The following is a 15,416-nucleotide window of genomic DNA, read 5'->3' as shown; positions in this document are numbered from 1 at the left end:
ATAAAAAGGAAATATTTATGTTTTATCAAAAATAAAAATAATAAGTTTTCCTTTTTTTAAATAAAATTATAATAGTTAAGAATATAGTATGAAATAAAAATTAACAAAATAATTACAAAAAAAATAATCATATAAGAATTATTTTTAATTATTAAATTATTTAAAATAATAATTAATTATATAATTATTATAAATATTATTAAATTAATAATAATATGATAAGTACTAATTTAACAAAATTATATTAAAAAAGTGTTATATACTTATTAAATTTTCATTATTCATAATTAATGTAAAAGGATATTCAAGAAAAAACGAAATTAATTGTGAAAATATTCGAGTACCAAAAGAAAATATTAAATTTTTAAAAAATTAAAATAAAATGTATAACAATTGAATATATTTCAATATATTTTATTAAAAAATTAAAATTAAAGTAAGTAGCTTTTATAATAAGGATAATGATAATAGTATAAGTAAATTGTGAAAAAATAAAATTATATAGATATTTAAATATAAATAAAAAATATAAAAAATAAAACTTTTATTTTTATATTTTTAAGTTAAAGTTACAAAAGATAATTATTACTTTATTTTTAAAAAAAAATTAAATAAAATAAATAAAGAGAAAAAAGTAAATTAAATAAGCATTTAAACTTAATTTTTTTTTCTCTTCATAATTTTCTCTTATTTTCATTTTATTTTGTGTGTATGTTTTTTTATTGAAAAAGTTTATTTTTTATATACTGTTATCATTTTATTTTTTTTTACTTGTTTTTTTACCATCCAAATATTCATAAATGTATAAAAATTATATATAACAATAAAATATTATATAAAATATTTTTATTAATATATTATAAATGTTTTATATATGAAAAAAGAAAAGTAGCAAAATAAATAAACAAAAAAAAAATTAGAATAAAAAGGGATGAAATAAAGTTCTTAAAAAACTTTTTGTTTCTTTTTTTATTTTTAACTTATTTATTTATTTAAATATTGTTATACAGAAACACAATTCATTATATTTATAGTTTTATCATATTTTCTCGTATATTCATAATATATTTTATATTATATAAAAGAAAGAGATAAAATTACAAAATACTTAATTTATGTACAAGTGTTAAAATAAAGTGAAATATCCTTGTAATAAAAAAAAAGTAGAAAACAAAAAGAGAAATAAAATTTTTAAGAAAATAAACACATAAAAAAAATAACTTGTGTTTTAATTTAAAAAAGAAAATTTAAAAATAAAAGAAGAAAACAACAAAATTGTTGAAATTTGAAATATTTTATACAATTACACTTAAAACTAATTAAAAACAAAATTATACTCAAAAATTTAAAATAAAAAAAATAATGAAAATTAAAAATTAATTTTTTATTCAGGAAAATAAAACCTTTAAGTCTTTTCTAATTTCGAATCCAAATTGAAGATTTTAATTTTAAAATAAGAAAAAAAGAAAAATAACAGGAAAAAATTATTTTCGAAATTTCTTTTATGTTACTATAAAAAAATATTTTTGATTTAAAATAAAATTTTAATAAATAAAAATAATTTGTTTGTATTTAAATAATAAAAGTAAATTTGAATTTCTTTAATATTAAAATAGTTTTGTCTATAAAATATAATATTTTAGTTAAAAATTGGAAAAAAAAATTGAGAAAAAAATTAAAAAAAATAATTTTATGTTTAAAATAAATTTTTTAATTAAAAATCGAATAATTGATAAATAGAAAAATATTTATCTGATATTAATCATAAAATGGTTATTAAATAATTAAAATTTCTAAAAAAATCTTTCACTCATAAAGTGTTCACTCATTATAGTACTTTGGTAAAAAAATTATAAATGCCGATTTGACAGTAAAAATAGTAACAGAGGATTTAAAAAAAAAAACCTGCCTATTTAACGTAAGAAATTTTATTTTTTTTATAAATATTAAATTTATTATTTAATTAATTTTAAATTTATTTTTAATTAATTGATTCAGAATAATATAGGTGTAATCCTAATTATTCACAATAATAAATTTTTTGAAGCTAGTTTTATTGAATACCGTATATCGTAAAATTTTGATTATTATATTATATGACAGATTATTCAATATTATATGAATTAAAAAAAAATTTACAATAAATTAACAAAAAAAAAATAAATTGTTATATAGTAAATGAATATTAACGTAATAAATTGCACGTTTGTGAAAATTTCGAAATTCGATTTTTTTGGAAACTTTTTATAAAAATTTTGAAAATTCACATTCACATTATTTGGAAATTCGTTGGAAAGGAATGAGGAATAAAACTTACTGTTTTGCTTAAAAAATATTATAAAAGCGGTATTAATAGAAGTTTACAGGTTCCTCGAAATAATTGAATAAATTTAAGTAAGTGAAATTGTTGGGATAAGTACCTACCCCATGTAAGCTTTTAGTTTATATTCCTCGGAAAAATTAAAATTTTGCTCTTATTCTTTGCTTTTGCTTAATTTCGGTGACAGCCAGAACTCAAATATTAAATTTCAAGAAATTTCATCAATTAGTACCGTAGATATGGTAAAAAATATAAAATCGACCTTCATATATAAAATTTCATCAAAATCGTTTCAGACAAAAATGAGATACATGCTTGTACACAGAGATCGACAAACCGAAAGATAGAGGAATCGACAAACCGATATATCTCTAAAAATAGTTTTCTACGCTTCCCTAGCAATAAAATTGATTTCTTAAGATTTTTTGGGAAATTTTTATTTTTTTGTTTAAATTTCATGTTTGAGCAAGTGCTACTCAATAACAGCTTGCTCCCTGTTCTAGCTTCAGTGAGTTATTGTGATTGACTTTTACCCATCTGATTTTCGTAATCCTTCCCACGAAAAATTTTTTTCTTAAAAACTCCAACCTGAAATTAGATTATATCCGAAATTATGAGTTTTGTAATATCCAACATTAACTTACACAAGTTGTATGCGTTTTTATAATCTGGTTTATTAAAATAAGTCATTTATGTTTAGGCAAATGCTATTTCAAATAACACCATACTTATCTTATGAAAATCATTGTTTTTTTTTTTTGCGAAATACTTAATTTACTTGTTTGTTACTACATTTTGTAATTCAGTAACTATAAATAAATATATTGAAATTTTAAGTACATTTACATATGTATGTTTAAATTACAAAAATTATCATTAAAATTAGAGGAATATTAGATTATAAATATTTTATTTTATGTATATGTACAATGTACATGTATAATACATACATATGTACATGTATATTTGTATGTATTTTAAAAATATTTAAGTATTTTAGAGTATATCTACGAATTGTTCATTTATGCAAGTTTATGGCAAAAATTTTTGGAATAATTTTTAGAAAACTCATGCATTTTAAATCGACTGTATTCCAAAGGGAATTAAAATTTATTATTATCTATACTTAATATTTAGGATTTTAAATTTTGGATTAGATAATTGTATGTACAATAGTTTTGAGTTTCTCCGATGTTATTTAATTCATTATCTAGTTTATTGCATTTAAATATAATATTTTACTGAATAAATAGCGCAATTTAAAATCTATATTCCATACATACATATACATATAAACATTCTGTTTATCTGAATACTTACATTTCTCCAATATAGTTATTATTTTATGTATATACATATGTTATATTACTTATTTGTATTTGCGTTATTGTTATTTGATTGCATATAGAATATTCATAAAGCAATATTGTTCGCCGCAAAATTCACATATTATTTGTTTTTCCTTTACATTTTTATTAATATTCAATTACATATACATACAAAATATATAAATACATAAGTGTTTTTTTATGTTTATTTATTCAACATTTAATAAAAAACAATAAATTGTATAATAAAATTATATATAAAAAAAATAAAACAAAGCATATTGTGTGTATTGTTTTTTTTTGTATTAAAGTTAACATAGCGTAACGCAACGATATTAATAATAAGTGTATATGGTGGTCAGTCAATCGTATCAAAAAATAAAAAAAAAATATTATATTTTTTTTTGAATAACTATGAATAAATGAAGAAATATTTGTTAATACAGATTATTCTTGTAACTACTAGGTACATACATGCATAATATATTAAAGAATATAAATCGCACCCATAGGATAATACCGCAATAACGCAAGATACAAACGAAATGGAGATAATTGGAATGATTTTCTAATAAAATTTGTGAGTTCATATACTTAAGTAATATTAAAATTAATATGACAATAATTCGCTCTAGTTCTATATTTAATATGCACATAATGCAATATGCATTAAAGTTGTGGAAATTGAGAGTTACTTATTTACATTCCATTCAGTTCTAAGTCATTGCACTTGCAATTAATTTTCAACGCTTAAAATTGATTACTTCTTATATTGTAATAGCCAGTCCTCTCTTAACACATGCTATTATTGTAAATCTCATAAATTAAAAAACTTTCAAATTAAAAATTTCCGGATTAAGAATTTTAAATATAACGTATAACAGTTTTATTCTATAGGTGTTATATGTATAATAATTACTTGTAGACCTATATTTCTTTTTTTAAACGAATTAATTCTTATAAAAATACAACATACACATGTATAACGTATTAACTGCTATATTATTATAGTATAAATTACATATAAAATACAATTATGTTGGGCAGTACTTGTTATATTTTTAAAAAAGGGTTTTTGACCTCAATTTTATTAAAAATTAATAAAATAAAAACAATCATTTACTTAAGTGCTTTGCTATATAACACGTGTATATACAAATGGTATGTAATCTGTACGAGTACATACACTGTACAAATTTAGAATAATTTGTTAGTTTTTATATAATTAATATTCTAAATAGGGGACGGTAAAAAAAAAAAATTTTTTTTTTAGTTTTTTACAAAAATATGGAATTAATTAACAATTCGTATTTTTTTTTTAATTTTGGTACCTACACATACATATGTATATTTCACTTCCTTCCTCTAAATACTCAAATTCACATTATATGTATTGTATTATATTATATAAATCTCTACGTATATATGTACTTATGTGTGTGTACAAAATTTTTTCTATTCACCACATAATTAAATGTATACACTTTACATGAGAGCACAACATATAATAAACATACTTACCTACTTAAATGATACCGAATATAATTATTCATTTGTCGGAAATTTCTTACCTAATTAATATAACAATTAATTTTTATTGCAATAATACATAATATTATATTTTATATGTTATTTATAAAAGTATGTTAAATGTTTTGTTATACATAATGTATTTGGGTTTTTATAGAGTTAATTTTAAAAATTTGACATATTGTTACATATTATGTGATTGTATAGGAAAGCAAGACGTGTACGTAATACGTATGTAATTATTAATTGTATCGGTTAAAATAGGAAAAGCTTCAGCTCATTTAACATGATATTTTTTAACATGAATGTTGTATTCTCATGTAATCATGTATATGAAATCAAATTTTGTAATAATAGACATAAATAATAATAATGTAAATGGTTAAAGAATTGCTTGTAATAATTAGTTTTAAAATCAAAAATTAACTATCATTTATTTTTTTTATAGTTAATTTGATGATCCTTCGATTAATCATATAAGATAGATATTTCACGCAACAAAATCTATTTGCTATATTATGTAATATTGATACCCTTGTTATTTAATTCAGAAATATTGGGAGCTAAATAAATAATTTTAATCCTGCTTAAAGCTCACTCGTTTGTAAAAGCGAATTAGATTCAATAAAGATCACTTTTTAAAAATTATTGTATAGCAGATTCATTGTCAAACATAATGCCGAAATGTGATAGCATTTTTTGTAAACAAATTAATTTAGATATCAATATATTTATTATAAGAAACATTTATAGAAAATCGCCTGAAAACTCTTAACCTTTAATCCCAAAATTATAATTTAAAAATAGCAGATTTTAACCATTATGTAAAAATAAAAGTTTGCTTTCATTTATCAGGGAAAATTGATTGGCAAATCTTTTTATTTGCGGAAAAAAAGACACAAAAACAAATTTTTCTAGTATTTGAAATTTGTGACCTAAATTTGTTCAAAATATTGTGATGAGTCTTAATTTTTATCGCCAAAAATTACTAACTTACATATTTTTGCTGGCACGAAATGTCTTGAAAACCATCTAGAAGACTATGTTAATGTGGCAGTTGTATGTTATCAAGTACGTTGATAATTCATGAAAATATAAGAGCCAGACGGTGGTGGGAGTTCTCAAAATTAGCGTTCTCACCAGAGTTGTCGGGCCTACTTAGACTCAGGGTATAACTCAGTAAGTTGCGCTTCGAAAGTGAATATACTTACAGATTCTGTGGGAAAGATTAAGAAAATGGAATATTTTTACTCCTGATTTTGGAGATTTTACCATCTTGGACTTACAGTACAAACATAAACGTGCTCAAAACGTGCAATACTTCCAATAGTTTTTGTTTTTTTCTTAACCTAAATAAATTCATTGTGAAAGAACTTCAAAAAAAAGTTTAAAGAAAAAAAAAACATAAAATTGAAACTTGAAATTAAACAAGCGGATATTGGTGAAAATGTTCTGTTAAAAAACATTGTTATTTTAAGAGTTTTTTAAACTCACAAAATTATTTAAAATTTTGTTATTTATGGTTTTATGGTTTTTTGGTCATGGTGGTTGAGTACAAAAATTGCTTCTTAAAATATGGTTCATTCATACAAACTGTGTTAATGTATGATTTCCTGTGCATAATTTTTTTATTTATTTTTTTTTTTTCGAAGTAGGTTACTTAGTCTCATAAGATGTATGCGTGCGTTTGTAATTTGAAAATATTTTGCAAAACTTAAGTGAAATTTTTTTCTAATTATATTCTTAGAAATATTAAAGTTATGTAGTGAGTTTTAACCCAATGAATATGCGCCGCGAAAAACGACCTTATATAAATTGAAAGTTCATTTACAAATTTATTTTCAAATGTAGTTTTAACCCACTTGAATGAAAGAGTGTAGTGGAAATTTGTTTATTTTTACAATAATATTCGTTAGTAACAACTTCTATTATAGAATTCAATTTCTACTATTAAGATCTTATGCATTTTGCTTTGATTTCTATACTTAAATAATTTGAATATGCTTGAACTAGAATTTGAAAGTGGACTTTATTGAATATTAAAATCTTGCTGGAAATTCGATAAATCCCTTAAAGAGCATAATTATTATTTATAAAATTAAAATTTGCTACATAAATCCTAACAATCCAGTACAATAATAGTCTTATTTTCTATTATTCAATTGAAGTGTATAGCAGAGGCATTCTACTTAAAGAATAAAGAAAATTATTAAAATCGCAATCTCTTTGTACTTATTCACATCTATTATATAAAATGTTATAATAAAAAAAAATACGAGTATTAAGACACGTAGGTAAAAATTATATGCATAAAACGTATGTACGTAACACAAATTTATTCTACCAACTTCAACACAAATTATAAATAGAATAATTTCAAATTATTAATAGAATACTAATTAAAAATGATATAATTAATTTTGCATTACAATAGTATGAGAAATTTTCCAACAATTATGAAAATAATCCTGTCATAATATTAAATTAAATTCTAATAATAAATTTTATTCCTGCTCGTATTCTCAAGAACATAAAGTACATGATAATATAAATTAATATTTTTATTTAAATTAAGTATCATTATATACTTAGATTATGCCTTCAATCATAAAAAAAGATAATTTTTATATTGATACCAAATTAATACCATATGAAATATTTTGGATAAATATCCTTTAATTCAACGATTCATGTTAAGATTAATACTCATTTTAGCACCTTTTATTAACTTATTTCCACATAACCTAATCCCGCATAACGAAAATCAAAATACATATAATTATACAATATATATATATATATATGTACATAATAATATTATCCTTTTAGAAAAATTATAATATATCCTTTCACTTAATTTATTTTAATTTTTGCATTAAAGAGAAAAACAACAAAAAAAAAATGTTTAATATGATAATTTTTTTTTTCTTTTTGTTTTCATATATTAAGTTTTATTTAATATAAAAGGATAATATGATCCTTCAAAGAAAAAGAGTGGCTCTTATAATAAGATTTTCATTCATTCAATTGAATAAATATAAAAGAACCTAGAAAACAGGAAAAAAAATCAAAAAGTTCTAATTAAGATTAGTTTTAATTATCATTGCCATAGATCTCATCATTCTTTATTCAAATATTTTTATAAGAAAAAGGAAAAGAAATTCAACATATAACGTTTATATATACTTATATATATATATACATTTTTCTTTAGTCTTCTTCACTTTTGCACCATAGAAACTGGAAATTTTGTGGGAAAAAGAGCATTTGTAATCCTTAAAAAAAGGGATAAAAATGATATTTTTTTCTACATTAAATTTTGTGTATATAGAATTTTGTATGTTGAGGGCAAAATCAAAAAGAAGATTTTATACTTTGTGATAACCATATTCCGGACGTTTCAATTATTTAAGCAATATTTATAATAATATATATACCTATTTTATTAACTTAAGAAAATACCTATAAGTTTTATGTATGAAAAGTTTTGATTAACGAGTTGAAGAAAAGAGAAATTTCTTAAACTAAAATTAACTTTTAAGAATGAAATCTTGATTGAATTAAAATATAAAATATAGAAACAGTTACACAATATATTAAAAGAACTTTATATACGTAAGTTCTAAATAAAGTTAACGTTCCGTAAAATGGTGATTTTTTGGATTTCACACACACTTAACAATAAGTTCCTTAGGCACCTATATAAAATTATTATTTAATGAAATTTTCATGTCGCTCTTTTTTAAAAATCACTTTTTCTAGATATTGCGAACCAAATATATCTGAGGATTTTGCTGGTTCATATGTGACTATAATACGGATTCTTCCCGTAAAATTAAAATATTTGCATTACAAAATTATTATTGTGATTTAAGTATACAGAAGCAACTGCTAGAAGAATGTAAAAAATTTACCAAATAAAACTATTGATAGACCTAACATGAATATTGTATAAAATTTTGCACGAAAAATTATGTGACGATGGCATAACAAGTATTTAAGAAAAATTTTATTCAATATTCAAAAATCTGTTATATTACAGTGGGTTATGTAACAAACAGCTTAAATTTACAATAACCTGTATTATTATTTACATTATTGATATTTTAGCCTTTATTACCCAATATTAGTACGATTATTTTTGATTTTAATTTCATTAAATTTTTTTAAATATACAATTATTTTTTAAACCATAAATTTTTCCTTTATACGAGTATACTAAAATAATGTCTATATATTTTATTAATTTTTAATATTTGCTTACATTTTCTTATGTTTTATTTGCAATAAAAACTTTTTCATATACATATTTTATTACAGACGCACATTCTGTATAAATATTGTGGTCAAAATACAACATTACGTACATATATTTTACCTTGATATTAAAATCAATGCTACAATTTCCCTTCTTTATATAAGTACCTAATATTATATTTAATTTTTTAACCGCTAAAAGTTTTTTGTTAACTTTTCTTAATACATCCGTTTTAAAAAGTTTATTTGGTTTTTTGTTGTTACCAGTTATTTTACTTTACATGTCTTTTGAGCATATTCTATAAACTTATATACGCAGTTTTGTAATTTTTAATATAAAATTTCAAATATAATATAAATACTTACGTAACTATTATGGTATACATACCGATTCATAAAAGATTAAAGGTAGGAAAATTCATAAAGGATGAAAGTTTAAGGTAAAGAGAAAAAATTTTCTTTATTTAGAAGATTTTCATAGAATTGCTAAGTGTAGTTTTAAATTAATCTAAAATTTGCATTAATTTTTGAAGTTAAAGCTTTACACAGCAACCTCTCGCTTATAATTCTAACGTATGAGTATTTTTGTCCGTCAAACACCTATTTTGTGCTATTACTGGCAATAATATATTTATTTTCCTGTTTTAAAAATTAAATAATTAAATTGTGTTCAATATAATAAACCGTAAAAAAAGCACTAATTTCATCATTTTTTGAATACTATTAATCCTGACCATTGGTGCAGTGGTTATAGCACCGGTTCTTTAACCGAAACGTCTTGGGTTCAAACCCCCATCAGGTTACTTTAAGAAATTATATTCAATATTATTATAGCTTTAATATACAATACTTATAAAAAAAATTATTATAACAGTTTTCAATTGTCTCCTGATATATTAAACTTAGGAAAAATAAACAAGAAATATCAATAACCTTAAATATTTAATATAAAGGAAAAAACTAAGGCAGGGTAGACACCTACCTAGCTAAAAATTTTATGGCGCAAACTGGGGCATGATCACTATCTATGATATCATGCACTAGTCAATGCTCCTTCCAAGAGGGAAGAAGGAAAAAAACTTCTTGTTAGATTGATCAAGATTTTATTCAACAACATTTAGCTCGCACAGTTTTTATTAGGTTTTCCGAATTCCTCATCATGTACCTGTACTAATATAAATAATTTTTTTTTTTTATTATTCAAATCATAGGGTGTATTTCCATATTTTGCGTCACATATTCATGTACATGCTTAATTCACGCAATATTCATTTATTTTATATAATATTTTTTTATAATAAGTTTTTTTTTCTGGAATTAATCAAAAATCTCTTTCGACTTTTTATCTTAAGAATTTTGATATGAAAAAATTTCCTGCAATTTTTTCTTATACCTTTACTTAAAATATCTGTTATACATTATATTATATTATATTTATGTACTTTATACATACAGATAAATAAAATTTTAAGTTGAATTCCTTTCCCATATAAAATGTATTCGTAATAATTATATACAGGCATTACAAAAAAAGAAAGGATACACTTATATCCTTGAAAAGTTATTGCGTATATTATGGCCTGTGAACATTTTATATTAATAATATGTAGGTAATAATGTGAACTTAAACTAATATACAAAAAAAAAAAAAAAAAACGAAAAAAAAATGAAGAAGAGCGATTTTTGATATTTTCCCTTTTTAGCACTTTTCCAAAAAATTTTTTTAAAAAAGTGGTTATTAGTTTCACTCTGTCCGTCCGTCCGTTCGTGGACACTTTTTTTGTTTACAAAACTTCTACACCCTTGAAGATAGAAAGCTCAAATACATATGCACATAGATCTTTACTAGAAACTTACTTCCGTAGAACAAAATTTTTACCTATCTCCCCCCCTATAGAAGTTATACCCCCCAAAAACTTAAAAATGGCCTTTTTTAAATATTTGTTGCAATGAAACCATAAGCATTTTTGAAATTTTTCAAACGCAGAATGCCATCTCCACCCCCACTCAAGTTATCGCCTCTTGAAATTTGTAAAATTTGAATTTTTGACACCTTATATTTCCGAAACCGGGAGCTTTTTCAAATTTCTATAAACGCAAAAAGCTAACGGTAATTATAAAGCTAATATAATTATTTTTCTTAAATCACACAATTAACCCTTAAAATCGAGCATTATGTTAACCCCTTTTTATATTAATTTTTGCTTTATTTCAAAGACTGCATGTATGCGTCATCCTAAATATATGCAATCCTAGAAATAGTTTTGTATATGAATGAAAATAATTTTTAGAATGTGTGATAGGTATATATAGACTGTATTTAAAAGCAGAATTTTCACTTATTGAAGGGAAAAGTGCTACAATACAAACCATTGGTTTGACTCAACTTTATTTTTTATTGTTTTAATAATTCATATAAATTCATTTTCTGTTAACCTTGAGATTTCAACTCGAAACACATCAACACATCAATTTTACAGAACAATAATAAAAAAAAAAACAAAACAAAAAACCAATAAACAAACTTAGCTATAATATCAAGAATCCCAAAATCCTTGTAAAAGTAAAATAATTTTATATCCTGTTCACTTTGTTTTATCGTAACCAATACATTCCTGAAAATTAACGACAAGATAACGAGAAAAATGAAGAACTAAAACGAATAAAATTTTCAATTTTTTTGCTTCTTTTCTTGTTATTATTATTTTTACCGTTAAATCTTCATCTTATACATAACAATGGCCGAACCGTAGGAAAACGGAAACCTTAAAAAAGGAAAGAAGATTTAATTTTTTTTTTTGTTTTGTTTTTTTTATCTGGATATTTGTATCTTTTAAGTATATTATTTTTTTTCAGCTACACATACACACATATTTATAATACTGTGTTATCATTGAATTTGGATTACCAAATATTTATGTAATAAAAGGTTTTTGAAAGTGTTCAGTCATCAAAATTTTTAATGATTGGCAGTTATTATAATAATAAGCCTAAAAGATTCATTTATGAACTCTCATTTGAGTATAAATGATCTGCATATATTGCATAATTTAGAATTCAAATCGATTTTTAATCCATTTGTATAAAGTCTAAGTATGGAGCAATCGTATCGAGACGGTTCTAACCGTAAATAATATTATATTCATTTCTCGCGCGCTAAATTTAGAAAAGAAGATAATTTTTTAATTTTTCAGAGTAAATTTTAGTTCTTTAGGATTGGAGCAATTCTGACTGGAAGTAAATATGATAAGAAATTTTTATTTTTAAATAAAAACCTTGATAGTTAATTAATAGTTATAGATATATAAAGCGACTGCCAGTAGCTTGGAATTTTGTAATTCTTATAGGAAATTTGCTACTTAGATTATAAAATTTTTGAATATGAAATTGCTGTTTGCGTTATATTAAGTTGATTGCAGCATGGAAATTTAATTAAGTATCTGCTGAAAAAATAGATCATCCATTAACTTTTGACTACTTGTGACTTTTTCCTTAACTATCTCTCAATTTTACTCCCTCAAATCCATTTCCTTTCTATTTTAAAGAGATTTGGTAACCTTTAAAATTTTGATATGAGTGTACACAATATTATAATAATATAAAATTGTATTTTTAGGACAATACGCGTTCCATATACCTTTAAAAATAAGTCAGGCGTCAAATTTTTTTGATTGATGTCTGTCTCGTCCAACAAAAAAAAAGCAAGGAAAAAAAAATTATGCAAAGATAAAAAAAGAATAATAAGAAATTTTTTTTTCTCAACAATTTTGTTGATTCTTCTTTTTGTGTTGGTGTCAACATTTTTTCAACCTGAAATTATTGCATATATCTAGGCATAATGTTAAAGCTATATGTGAAAATTTAACAAAACATTCTTGTGCTTCCTTTTTTATATTTTCCATGTGCCCTTATGGTATATAAATAATATATATATATATATATATATTGTTACATATTAATAAAATATTACAGATTTTATTTGCAGATGAAACAATATTGCACAAAAATATCATTACGCGTAGCGTAAATATTGGAATAAGAAGCAAATATTTACGTGGTAATATTATATTAGAAGTACATAATAATATTATGTAGGTTTATATGTGTAAATACGCCTGTGTATGGTTATTATTATTATGATTTATAATATAATATTATGAAAAACCACCATAAAAATATCTCTATAGATTTGTAAAATATATCTTCCGTTTCCTTTTTATTGGAAAACTTATAATATAATAATATAGATTTCGTATACTTTGAAAAGATTATTTGTTGTTGCGTAGCCACCCGTCCTTATTAAAAAATATCCTTTAAAGATGTATGTAACTATGTATTTGTTGTGTATATCTTTTATTTACATAATTTTTTCTTTGTTAAAAGAAAAATTTCTTTAATATAACATAAAAACGGACATGATGAAAATATTTCACGCATTTTAATTTTATTCTTAGAAAATATGACGGTTAATGAGAAAATTTCGTGCAAATAATGTAAACAAATTGTGATGGAAATAAAATAAGAGCCTTCCTCTAACAAAGAAAAAATTAAAAGTAGAAAAAATAAAAGTTTGTAGAGGAAGAAAAAAATTATTAAATGGGAGTTTTTTTTTTTAAAGTTTAAGGATTTAAAAATAATTTATGTAATATGCTTTAAAAAAGTATAGGGTAAAATTAATGAATGGTTGTTTGAATTTTTTTATATAATTTTGAAAGGAAAATAATAGATGCTTTTCCCATTTTTTCAAGTATTTTTTGCAAGTATTTATAACTAATTAAAAGTTGTTGTGATATAGCTGAAATCGAGGCCAGATATTCAATACGAGCAAGAGATTTAATGTAAATCAAAGAAAATAATATTGATGTGTCGCAAATATTGCATAATCTTTGCTAAATATTAAAATAATTTGAAAAAATTATTCTTACATCAGCCTCTTCATATCAGAATCATAAGAATTAAATATTTTTATAACAGATTGCTTAAGCATTATGAACAAAATTTCAGTTATGTTGACATAAAAGTGTTCAATCATATTGATATTTTAAAAAGGCTACCCAAAAATAATAGCAACACATTAACTCTAAAATTAATTGAAATCAAAATTTCTCAATTTAACATGTGTACATTGATTCACACTATCTATATACTATCTTTCAATATCTATACAAACACTTGACTGTGTGTAAATTCTGTTTTTAAAAATAATTATAATGCACTTATCTGTCTTGCTTGAACAACTTCATTACTATGGAAGCAAAGAATTCTCCTATTAATAATATTAATTTTCAATATAATTAAGCACATATATATACGTTTACATATTCATTGTTGTTAACATTATATCAATTAAAATATACATTATCTATGTACATAATGTTATAAAATAAAATACAATTTAATCTTGTACAAATTTATAAATAAGTTTACGTTCATTTCATTTACAAATTATGTACGTATTATGTAACATTTGTTGTAAAAATATAAATAAATTACTTAGGTGTTATTGCAATATTGTTGTACTTAGTGTTAAAGTATAATATTTCGTTATATAATACTTAACAGCAGCCATTAGTTAATTATACTTCAAAATATTGAGTAATAAAATGTAACAAAATTGAATTTATTTAAAATGAATTTAAGATATTTAATAATATTTAAAGTTAAGAATCAAATAAATTGAGTTATAAGTGTAATTGATTGCTTCTGATTGAGTTTGTTCGTTAAGGTGTCAGGGTATTCTTAATCGTAATTGTTTAGACATTGTTTTTTAAAATCAATTAATTTACCAACAAATTATGAGATTCATAAACTACAGCAAACATTTGCTTTATTTTGAAATTATTTTGAACTCGAGCGATTAATGCACATGAAATAATAGCAAGGGTATAAATTCCATACTTTTGTAAAATCCTTCTATCCTTGTTTAATTTTCATATTATTAGACTGGTCTGTAATTTTTGTTTTACAATTCTATAAAGAAT

The 15,416-nt window shown here is 22.1% G+C and overlaps 1 long non-coding RNA gene across 1 annotated transcript in view; it reads left to right on the top strand.

Moving 5' to 3' along the window:
* The first annotated feature begins 1,636 nt into the window (after positions 1 to 1,636).
* LOC129614066 (uncharacterized) overlaps positions 1,637 to 15,416 on the top strand; it is a 186,659-nt gene continuing 172,879 nt past the window's right edge. Inside the window, exon 1 of the long non-coding RNA XR_008697354.1 lies at positions 1,637 to 1,918. This is a non-coding gene — a long non-coding RNA (uncharacterized LOC129614066). The remainder of the gene's footprint in view (positions 1,919 to 15,416) is intronic.

The sequence above is a fragment of the Condylostylus longicornis genome, unplaced genomic scaffold, assembly GCF_029603195.1.
Source record: "Condylostylus longicornis isolate FDR11 unplaced genomic scaffold, ASM2960319v2 ptg000100l, whole genome shotgun sequence".
Taxonomy (NCBI): domain Eukaryota; kingdom Metazoa; phylum Arthropoda; class Insecta; order Diptera; family Dolichopodidae; genus Condylostylus; species Condylostylus longicornis.
The sequence above is the reverse complement of the archived record's forward strand: the minus strand, read 5'-3'. Positions and strand labels throughout refer to the sequence as shown.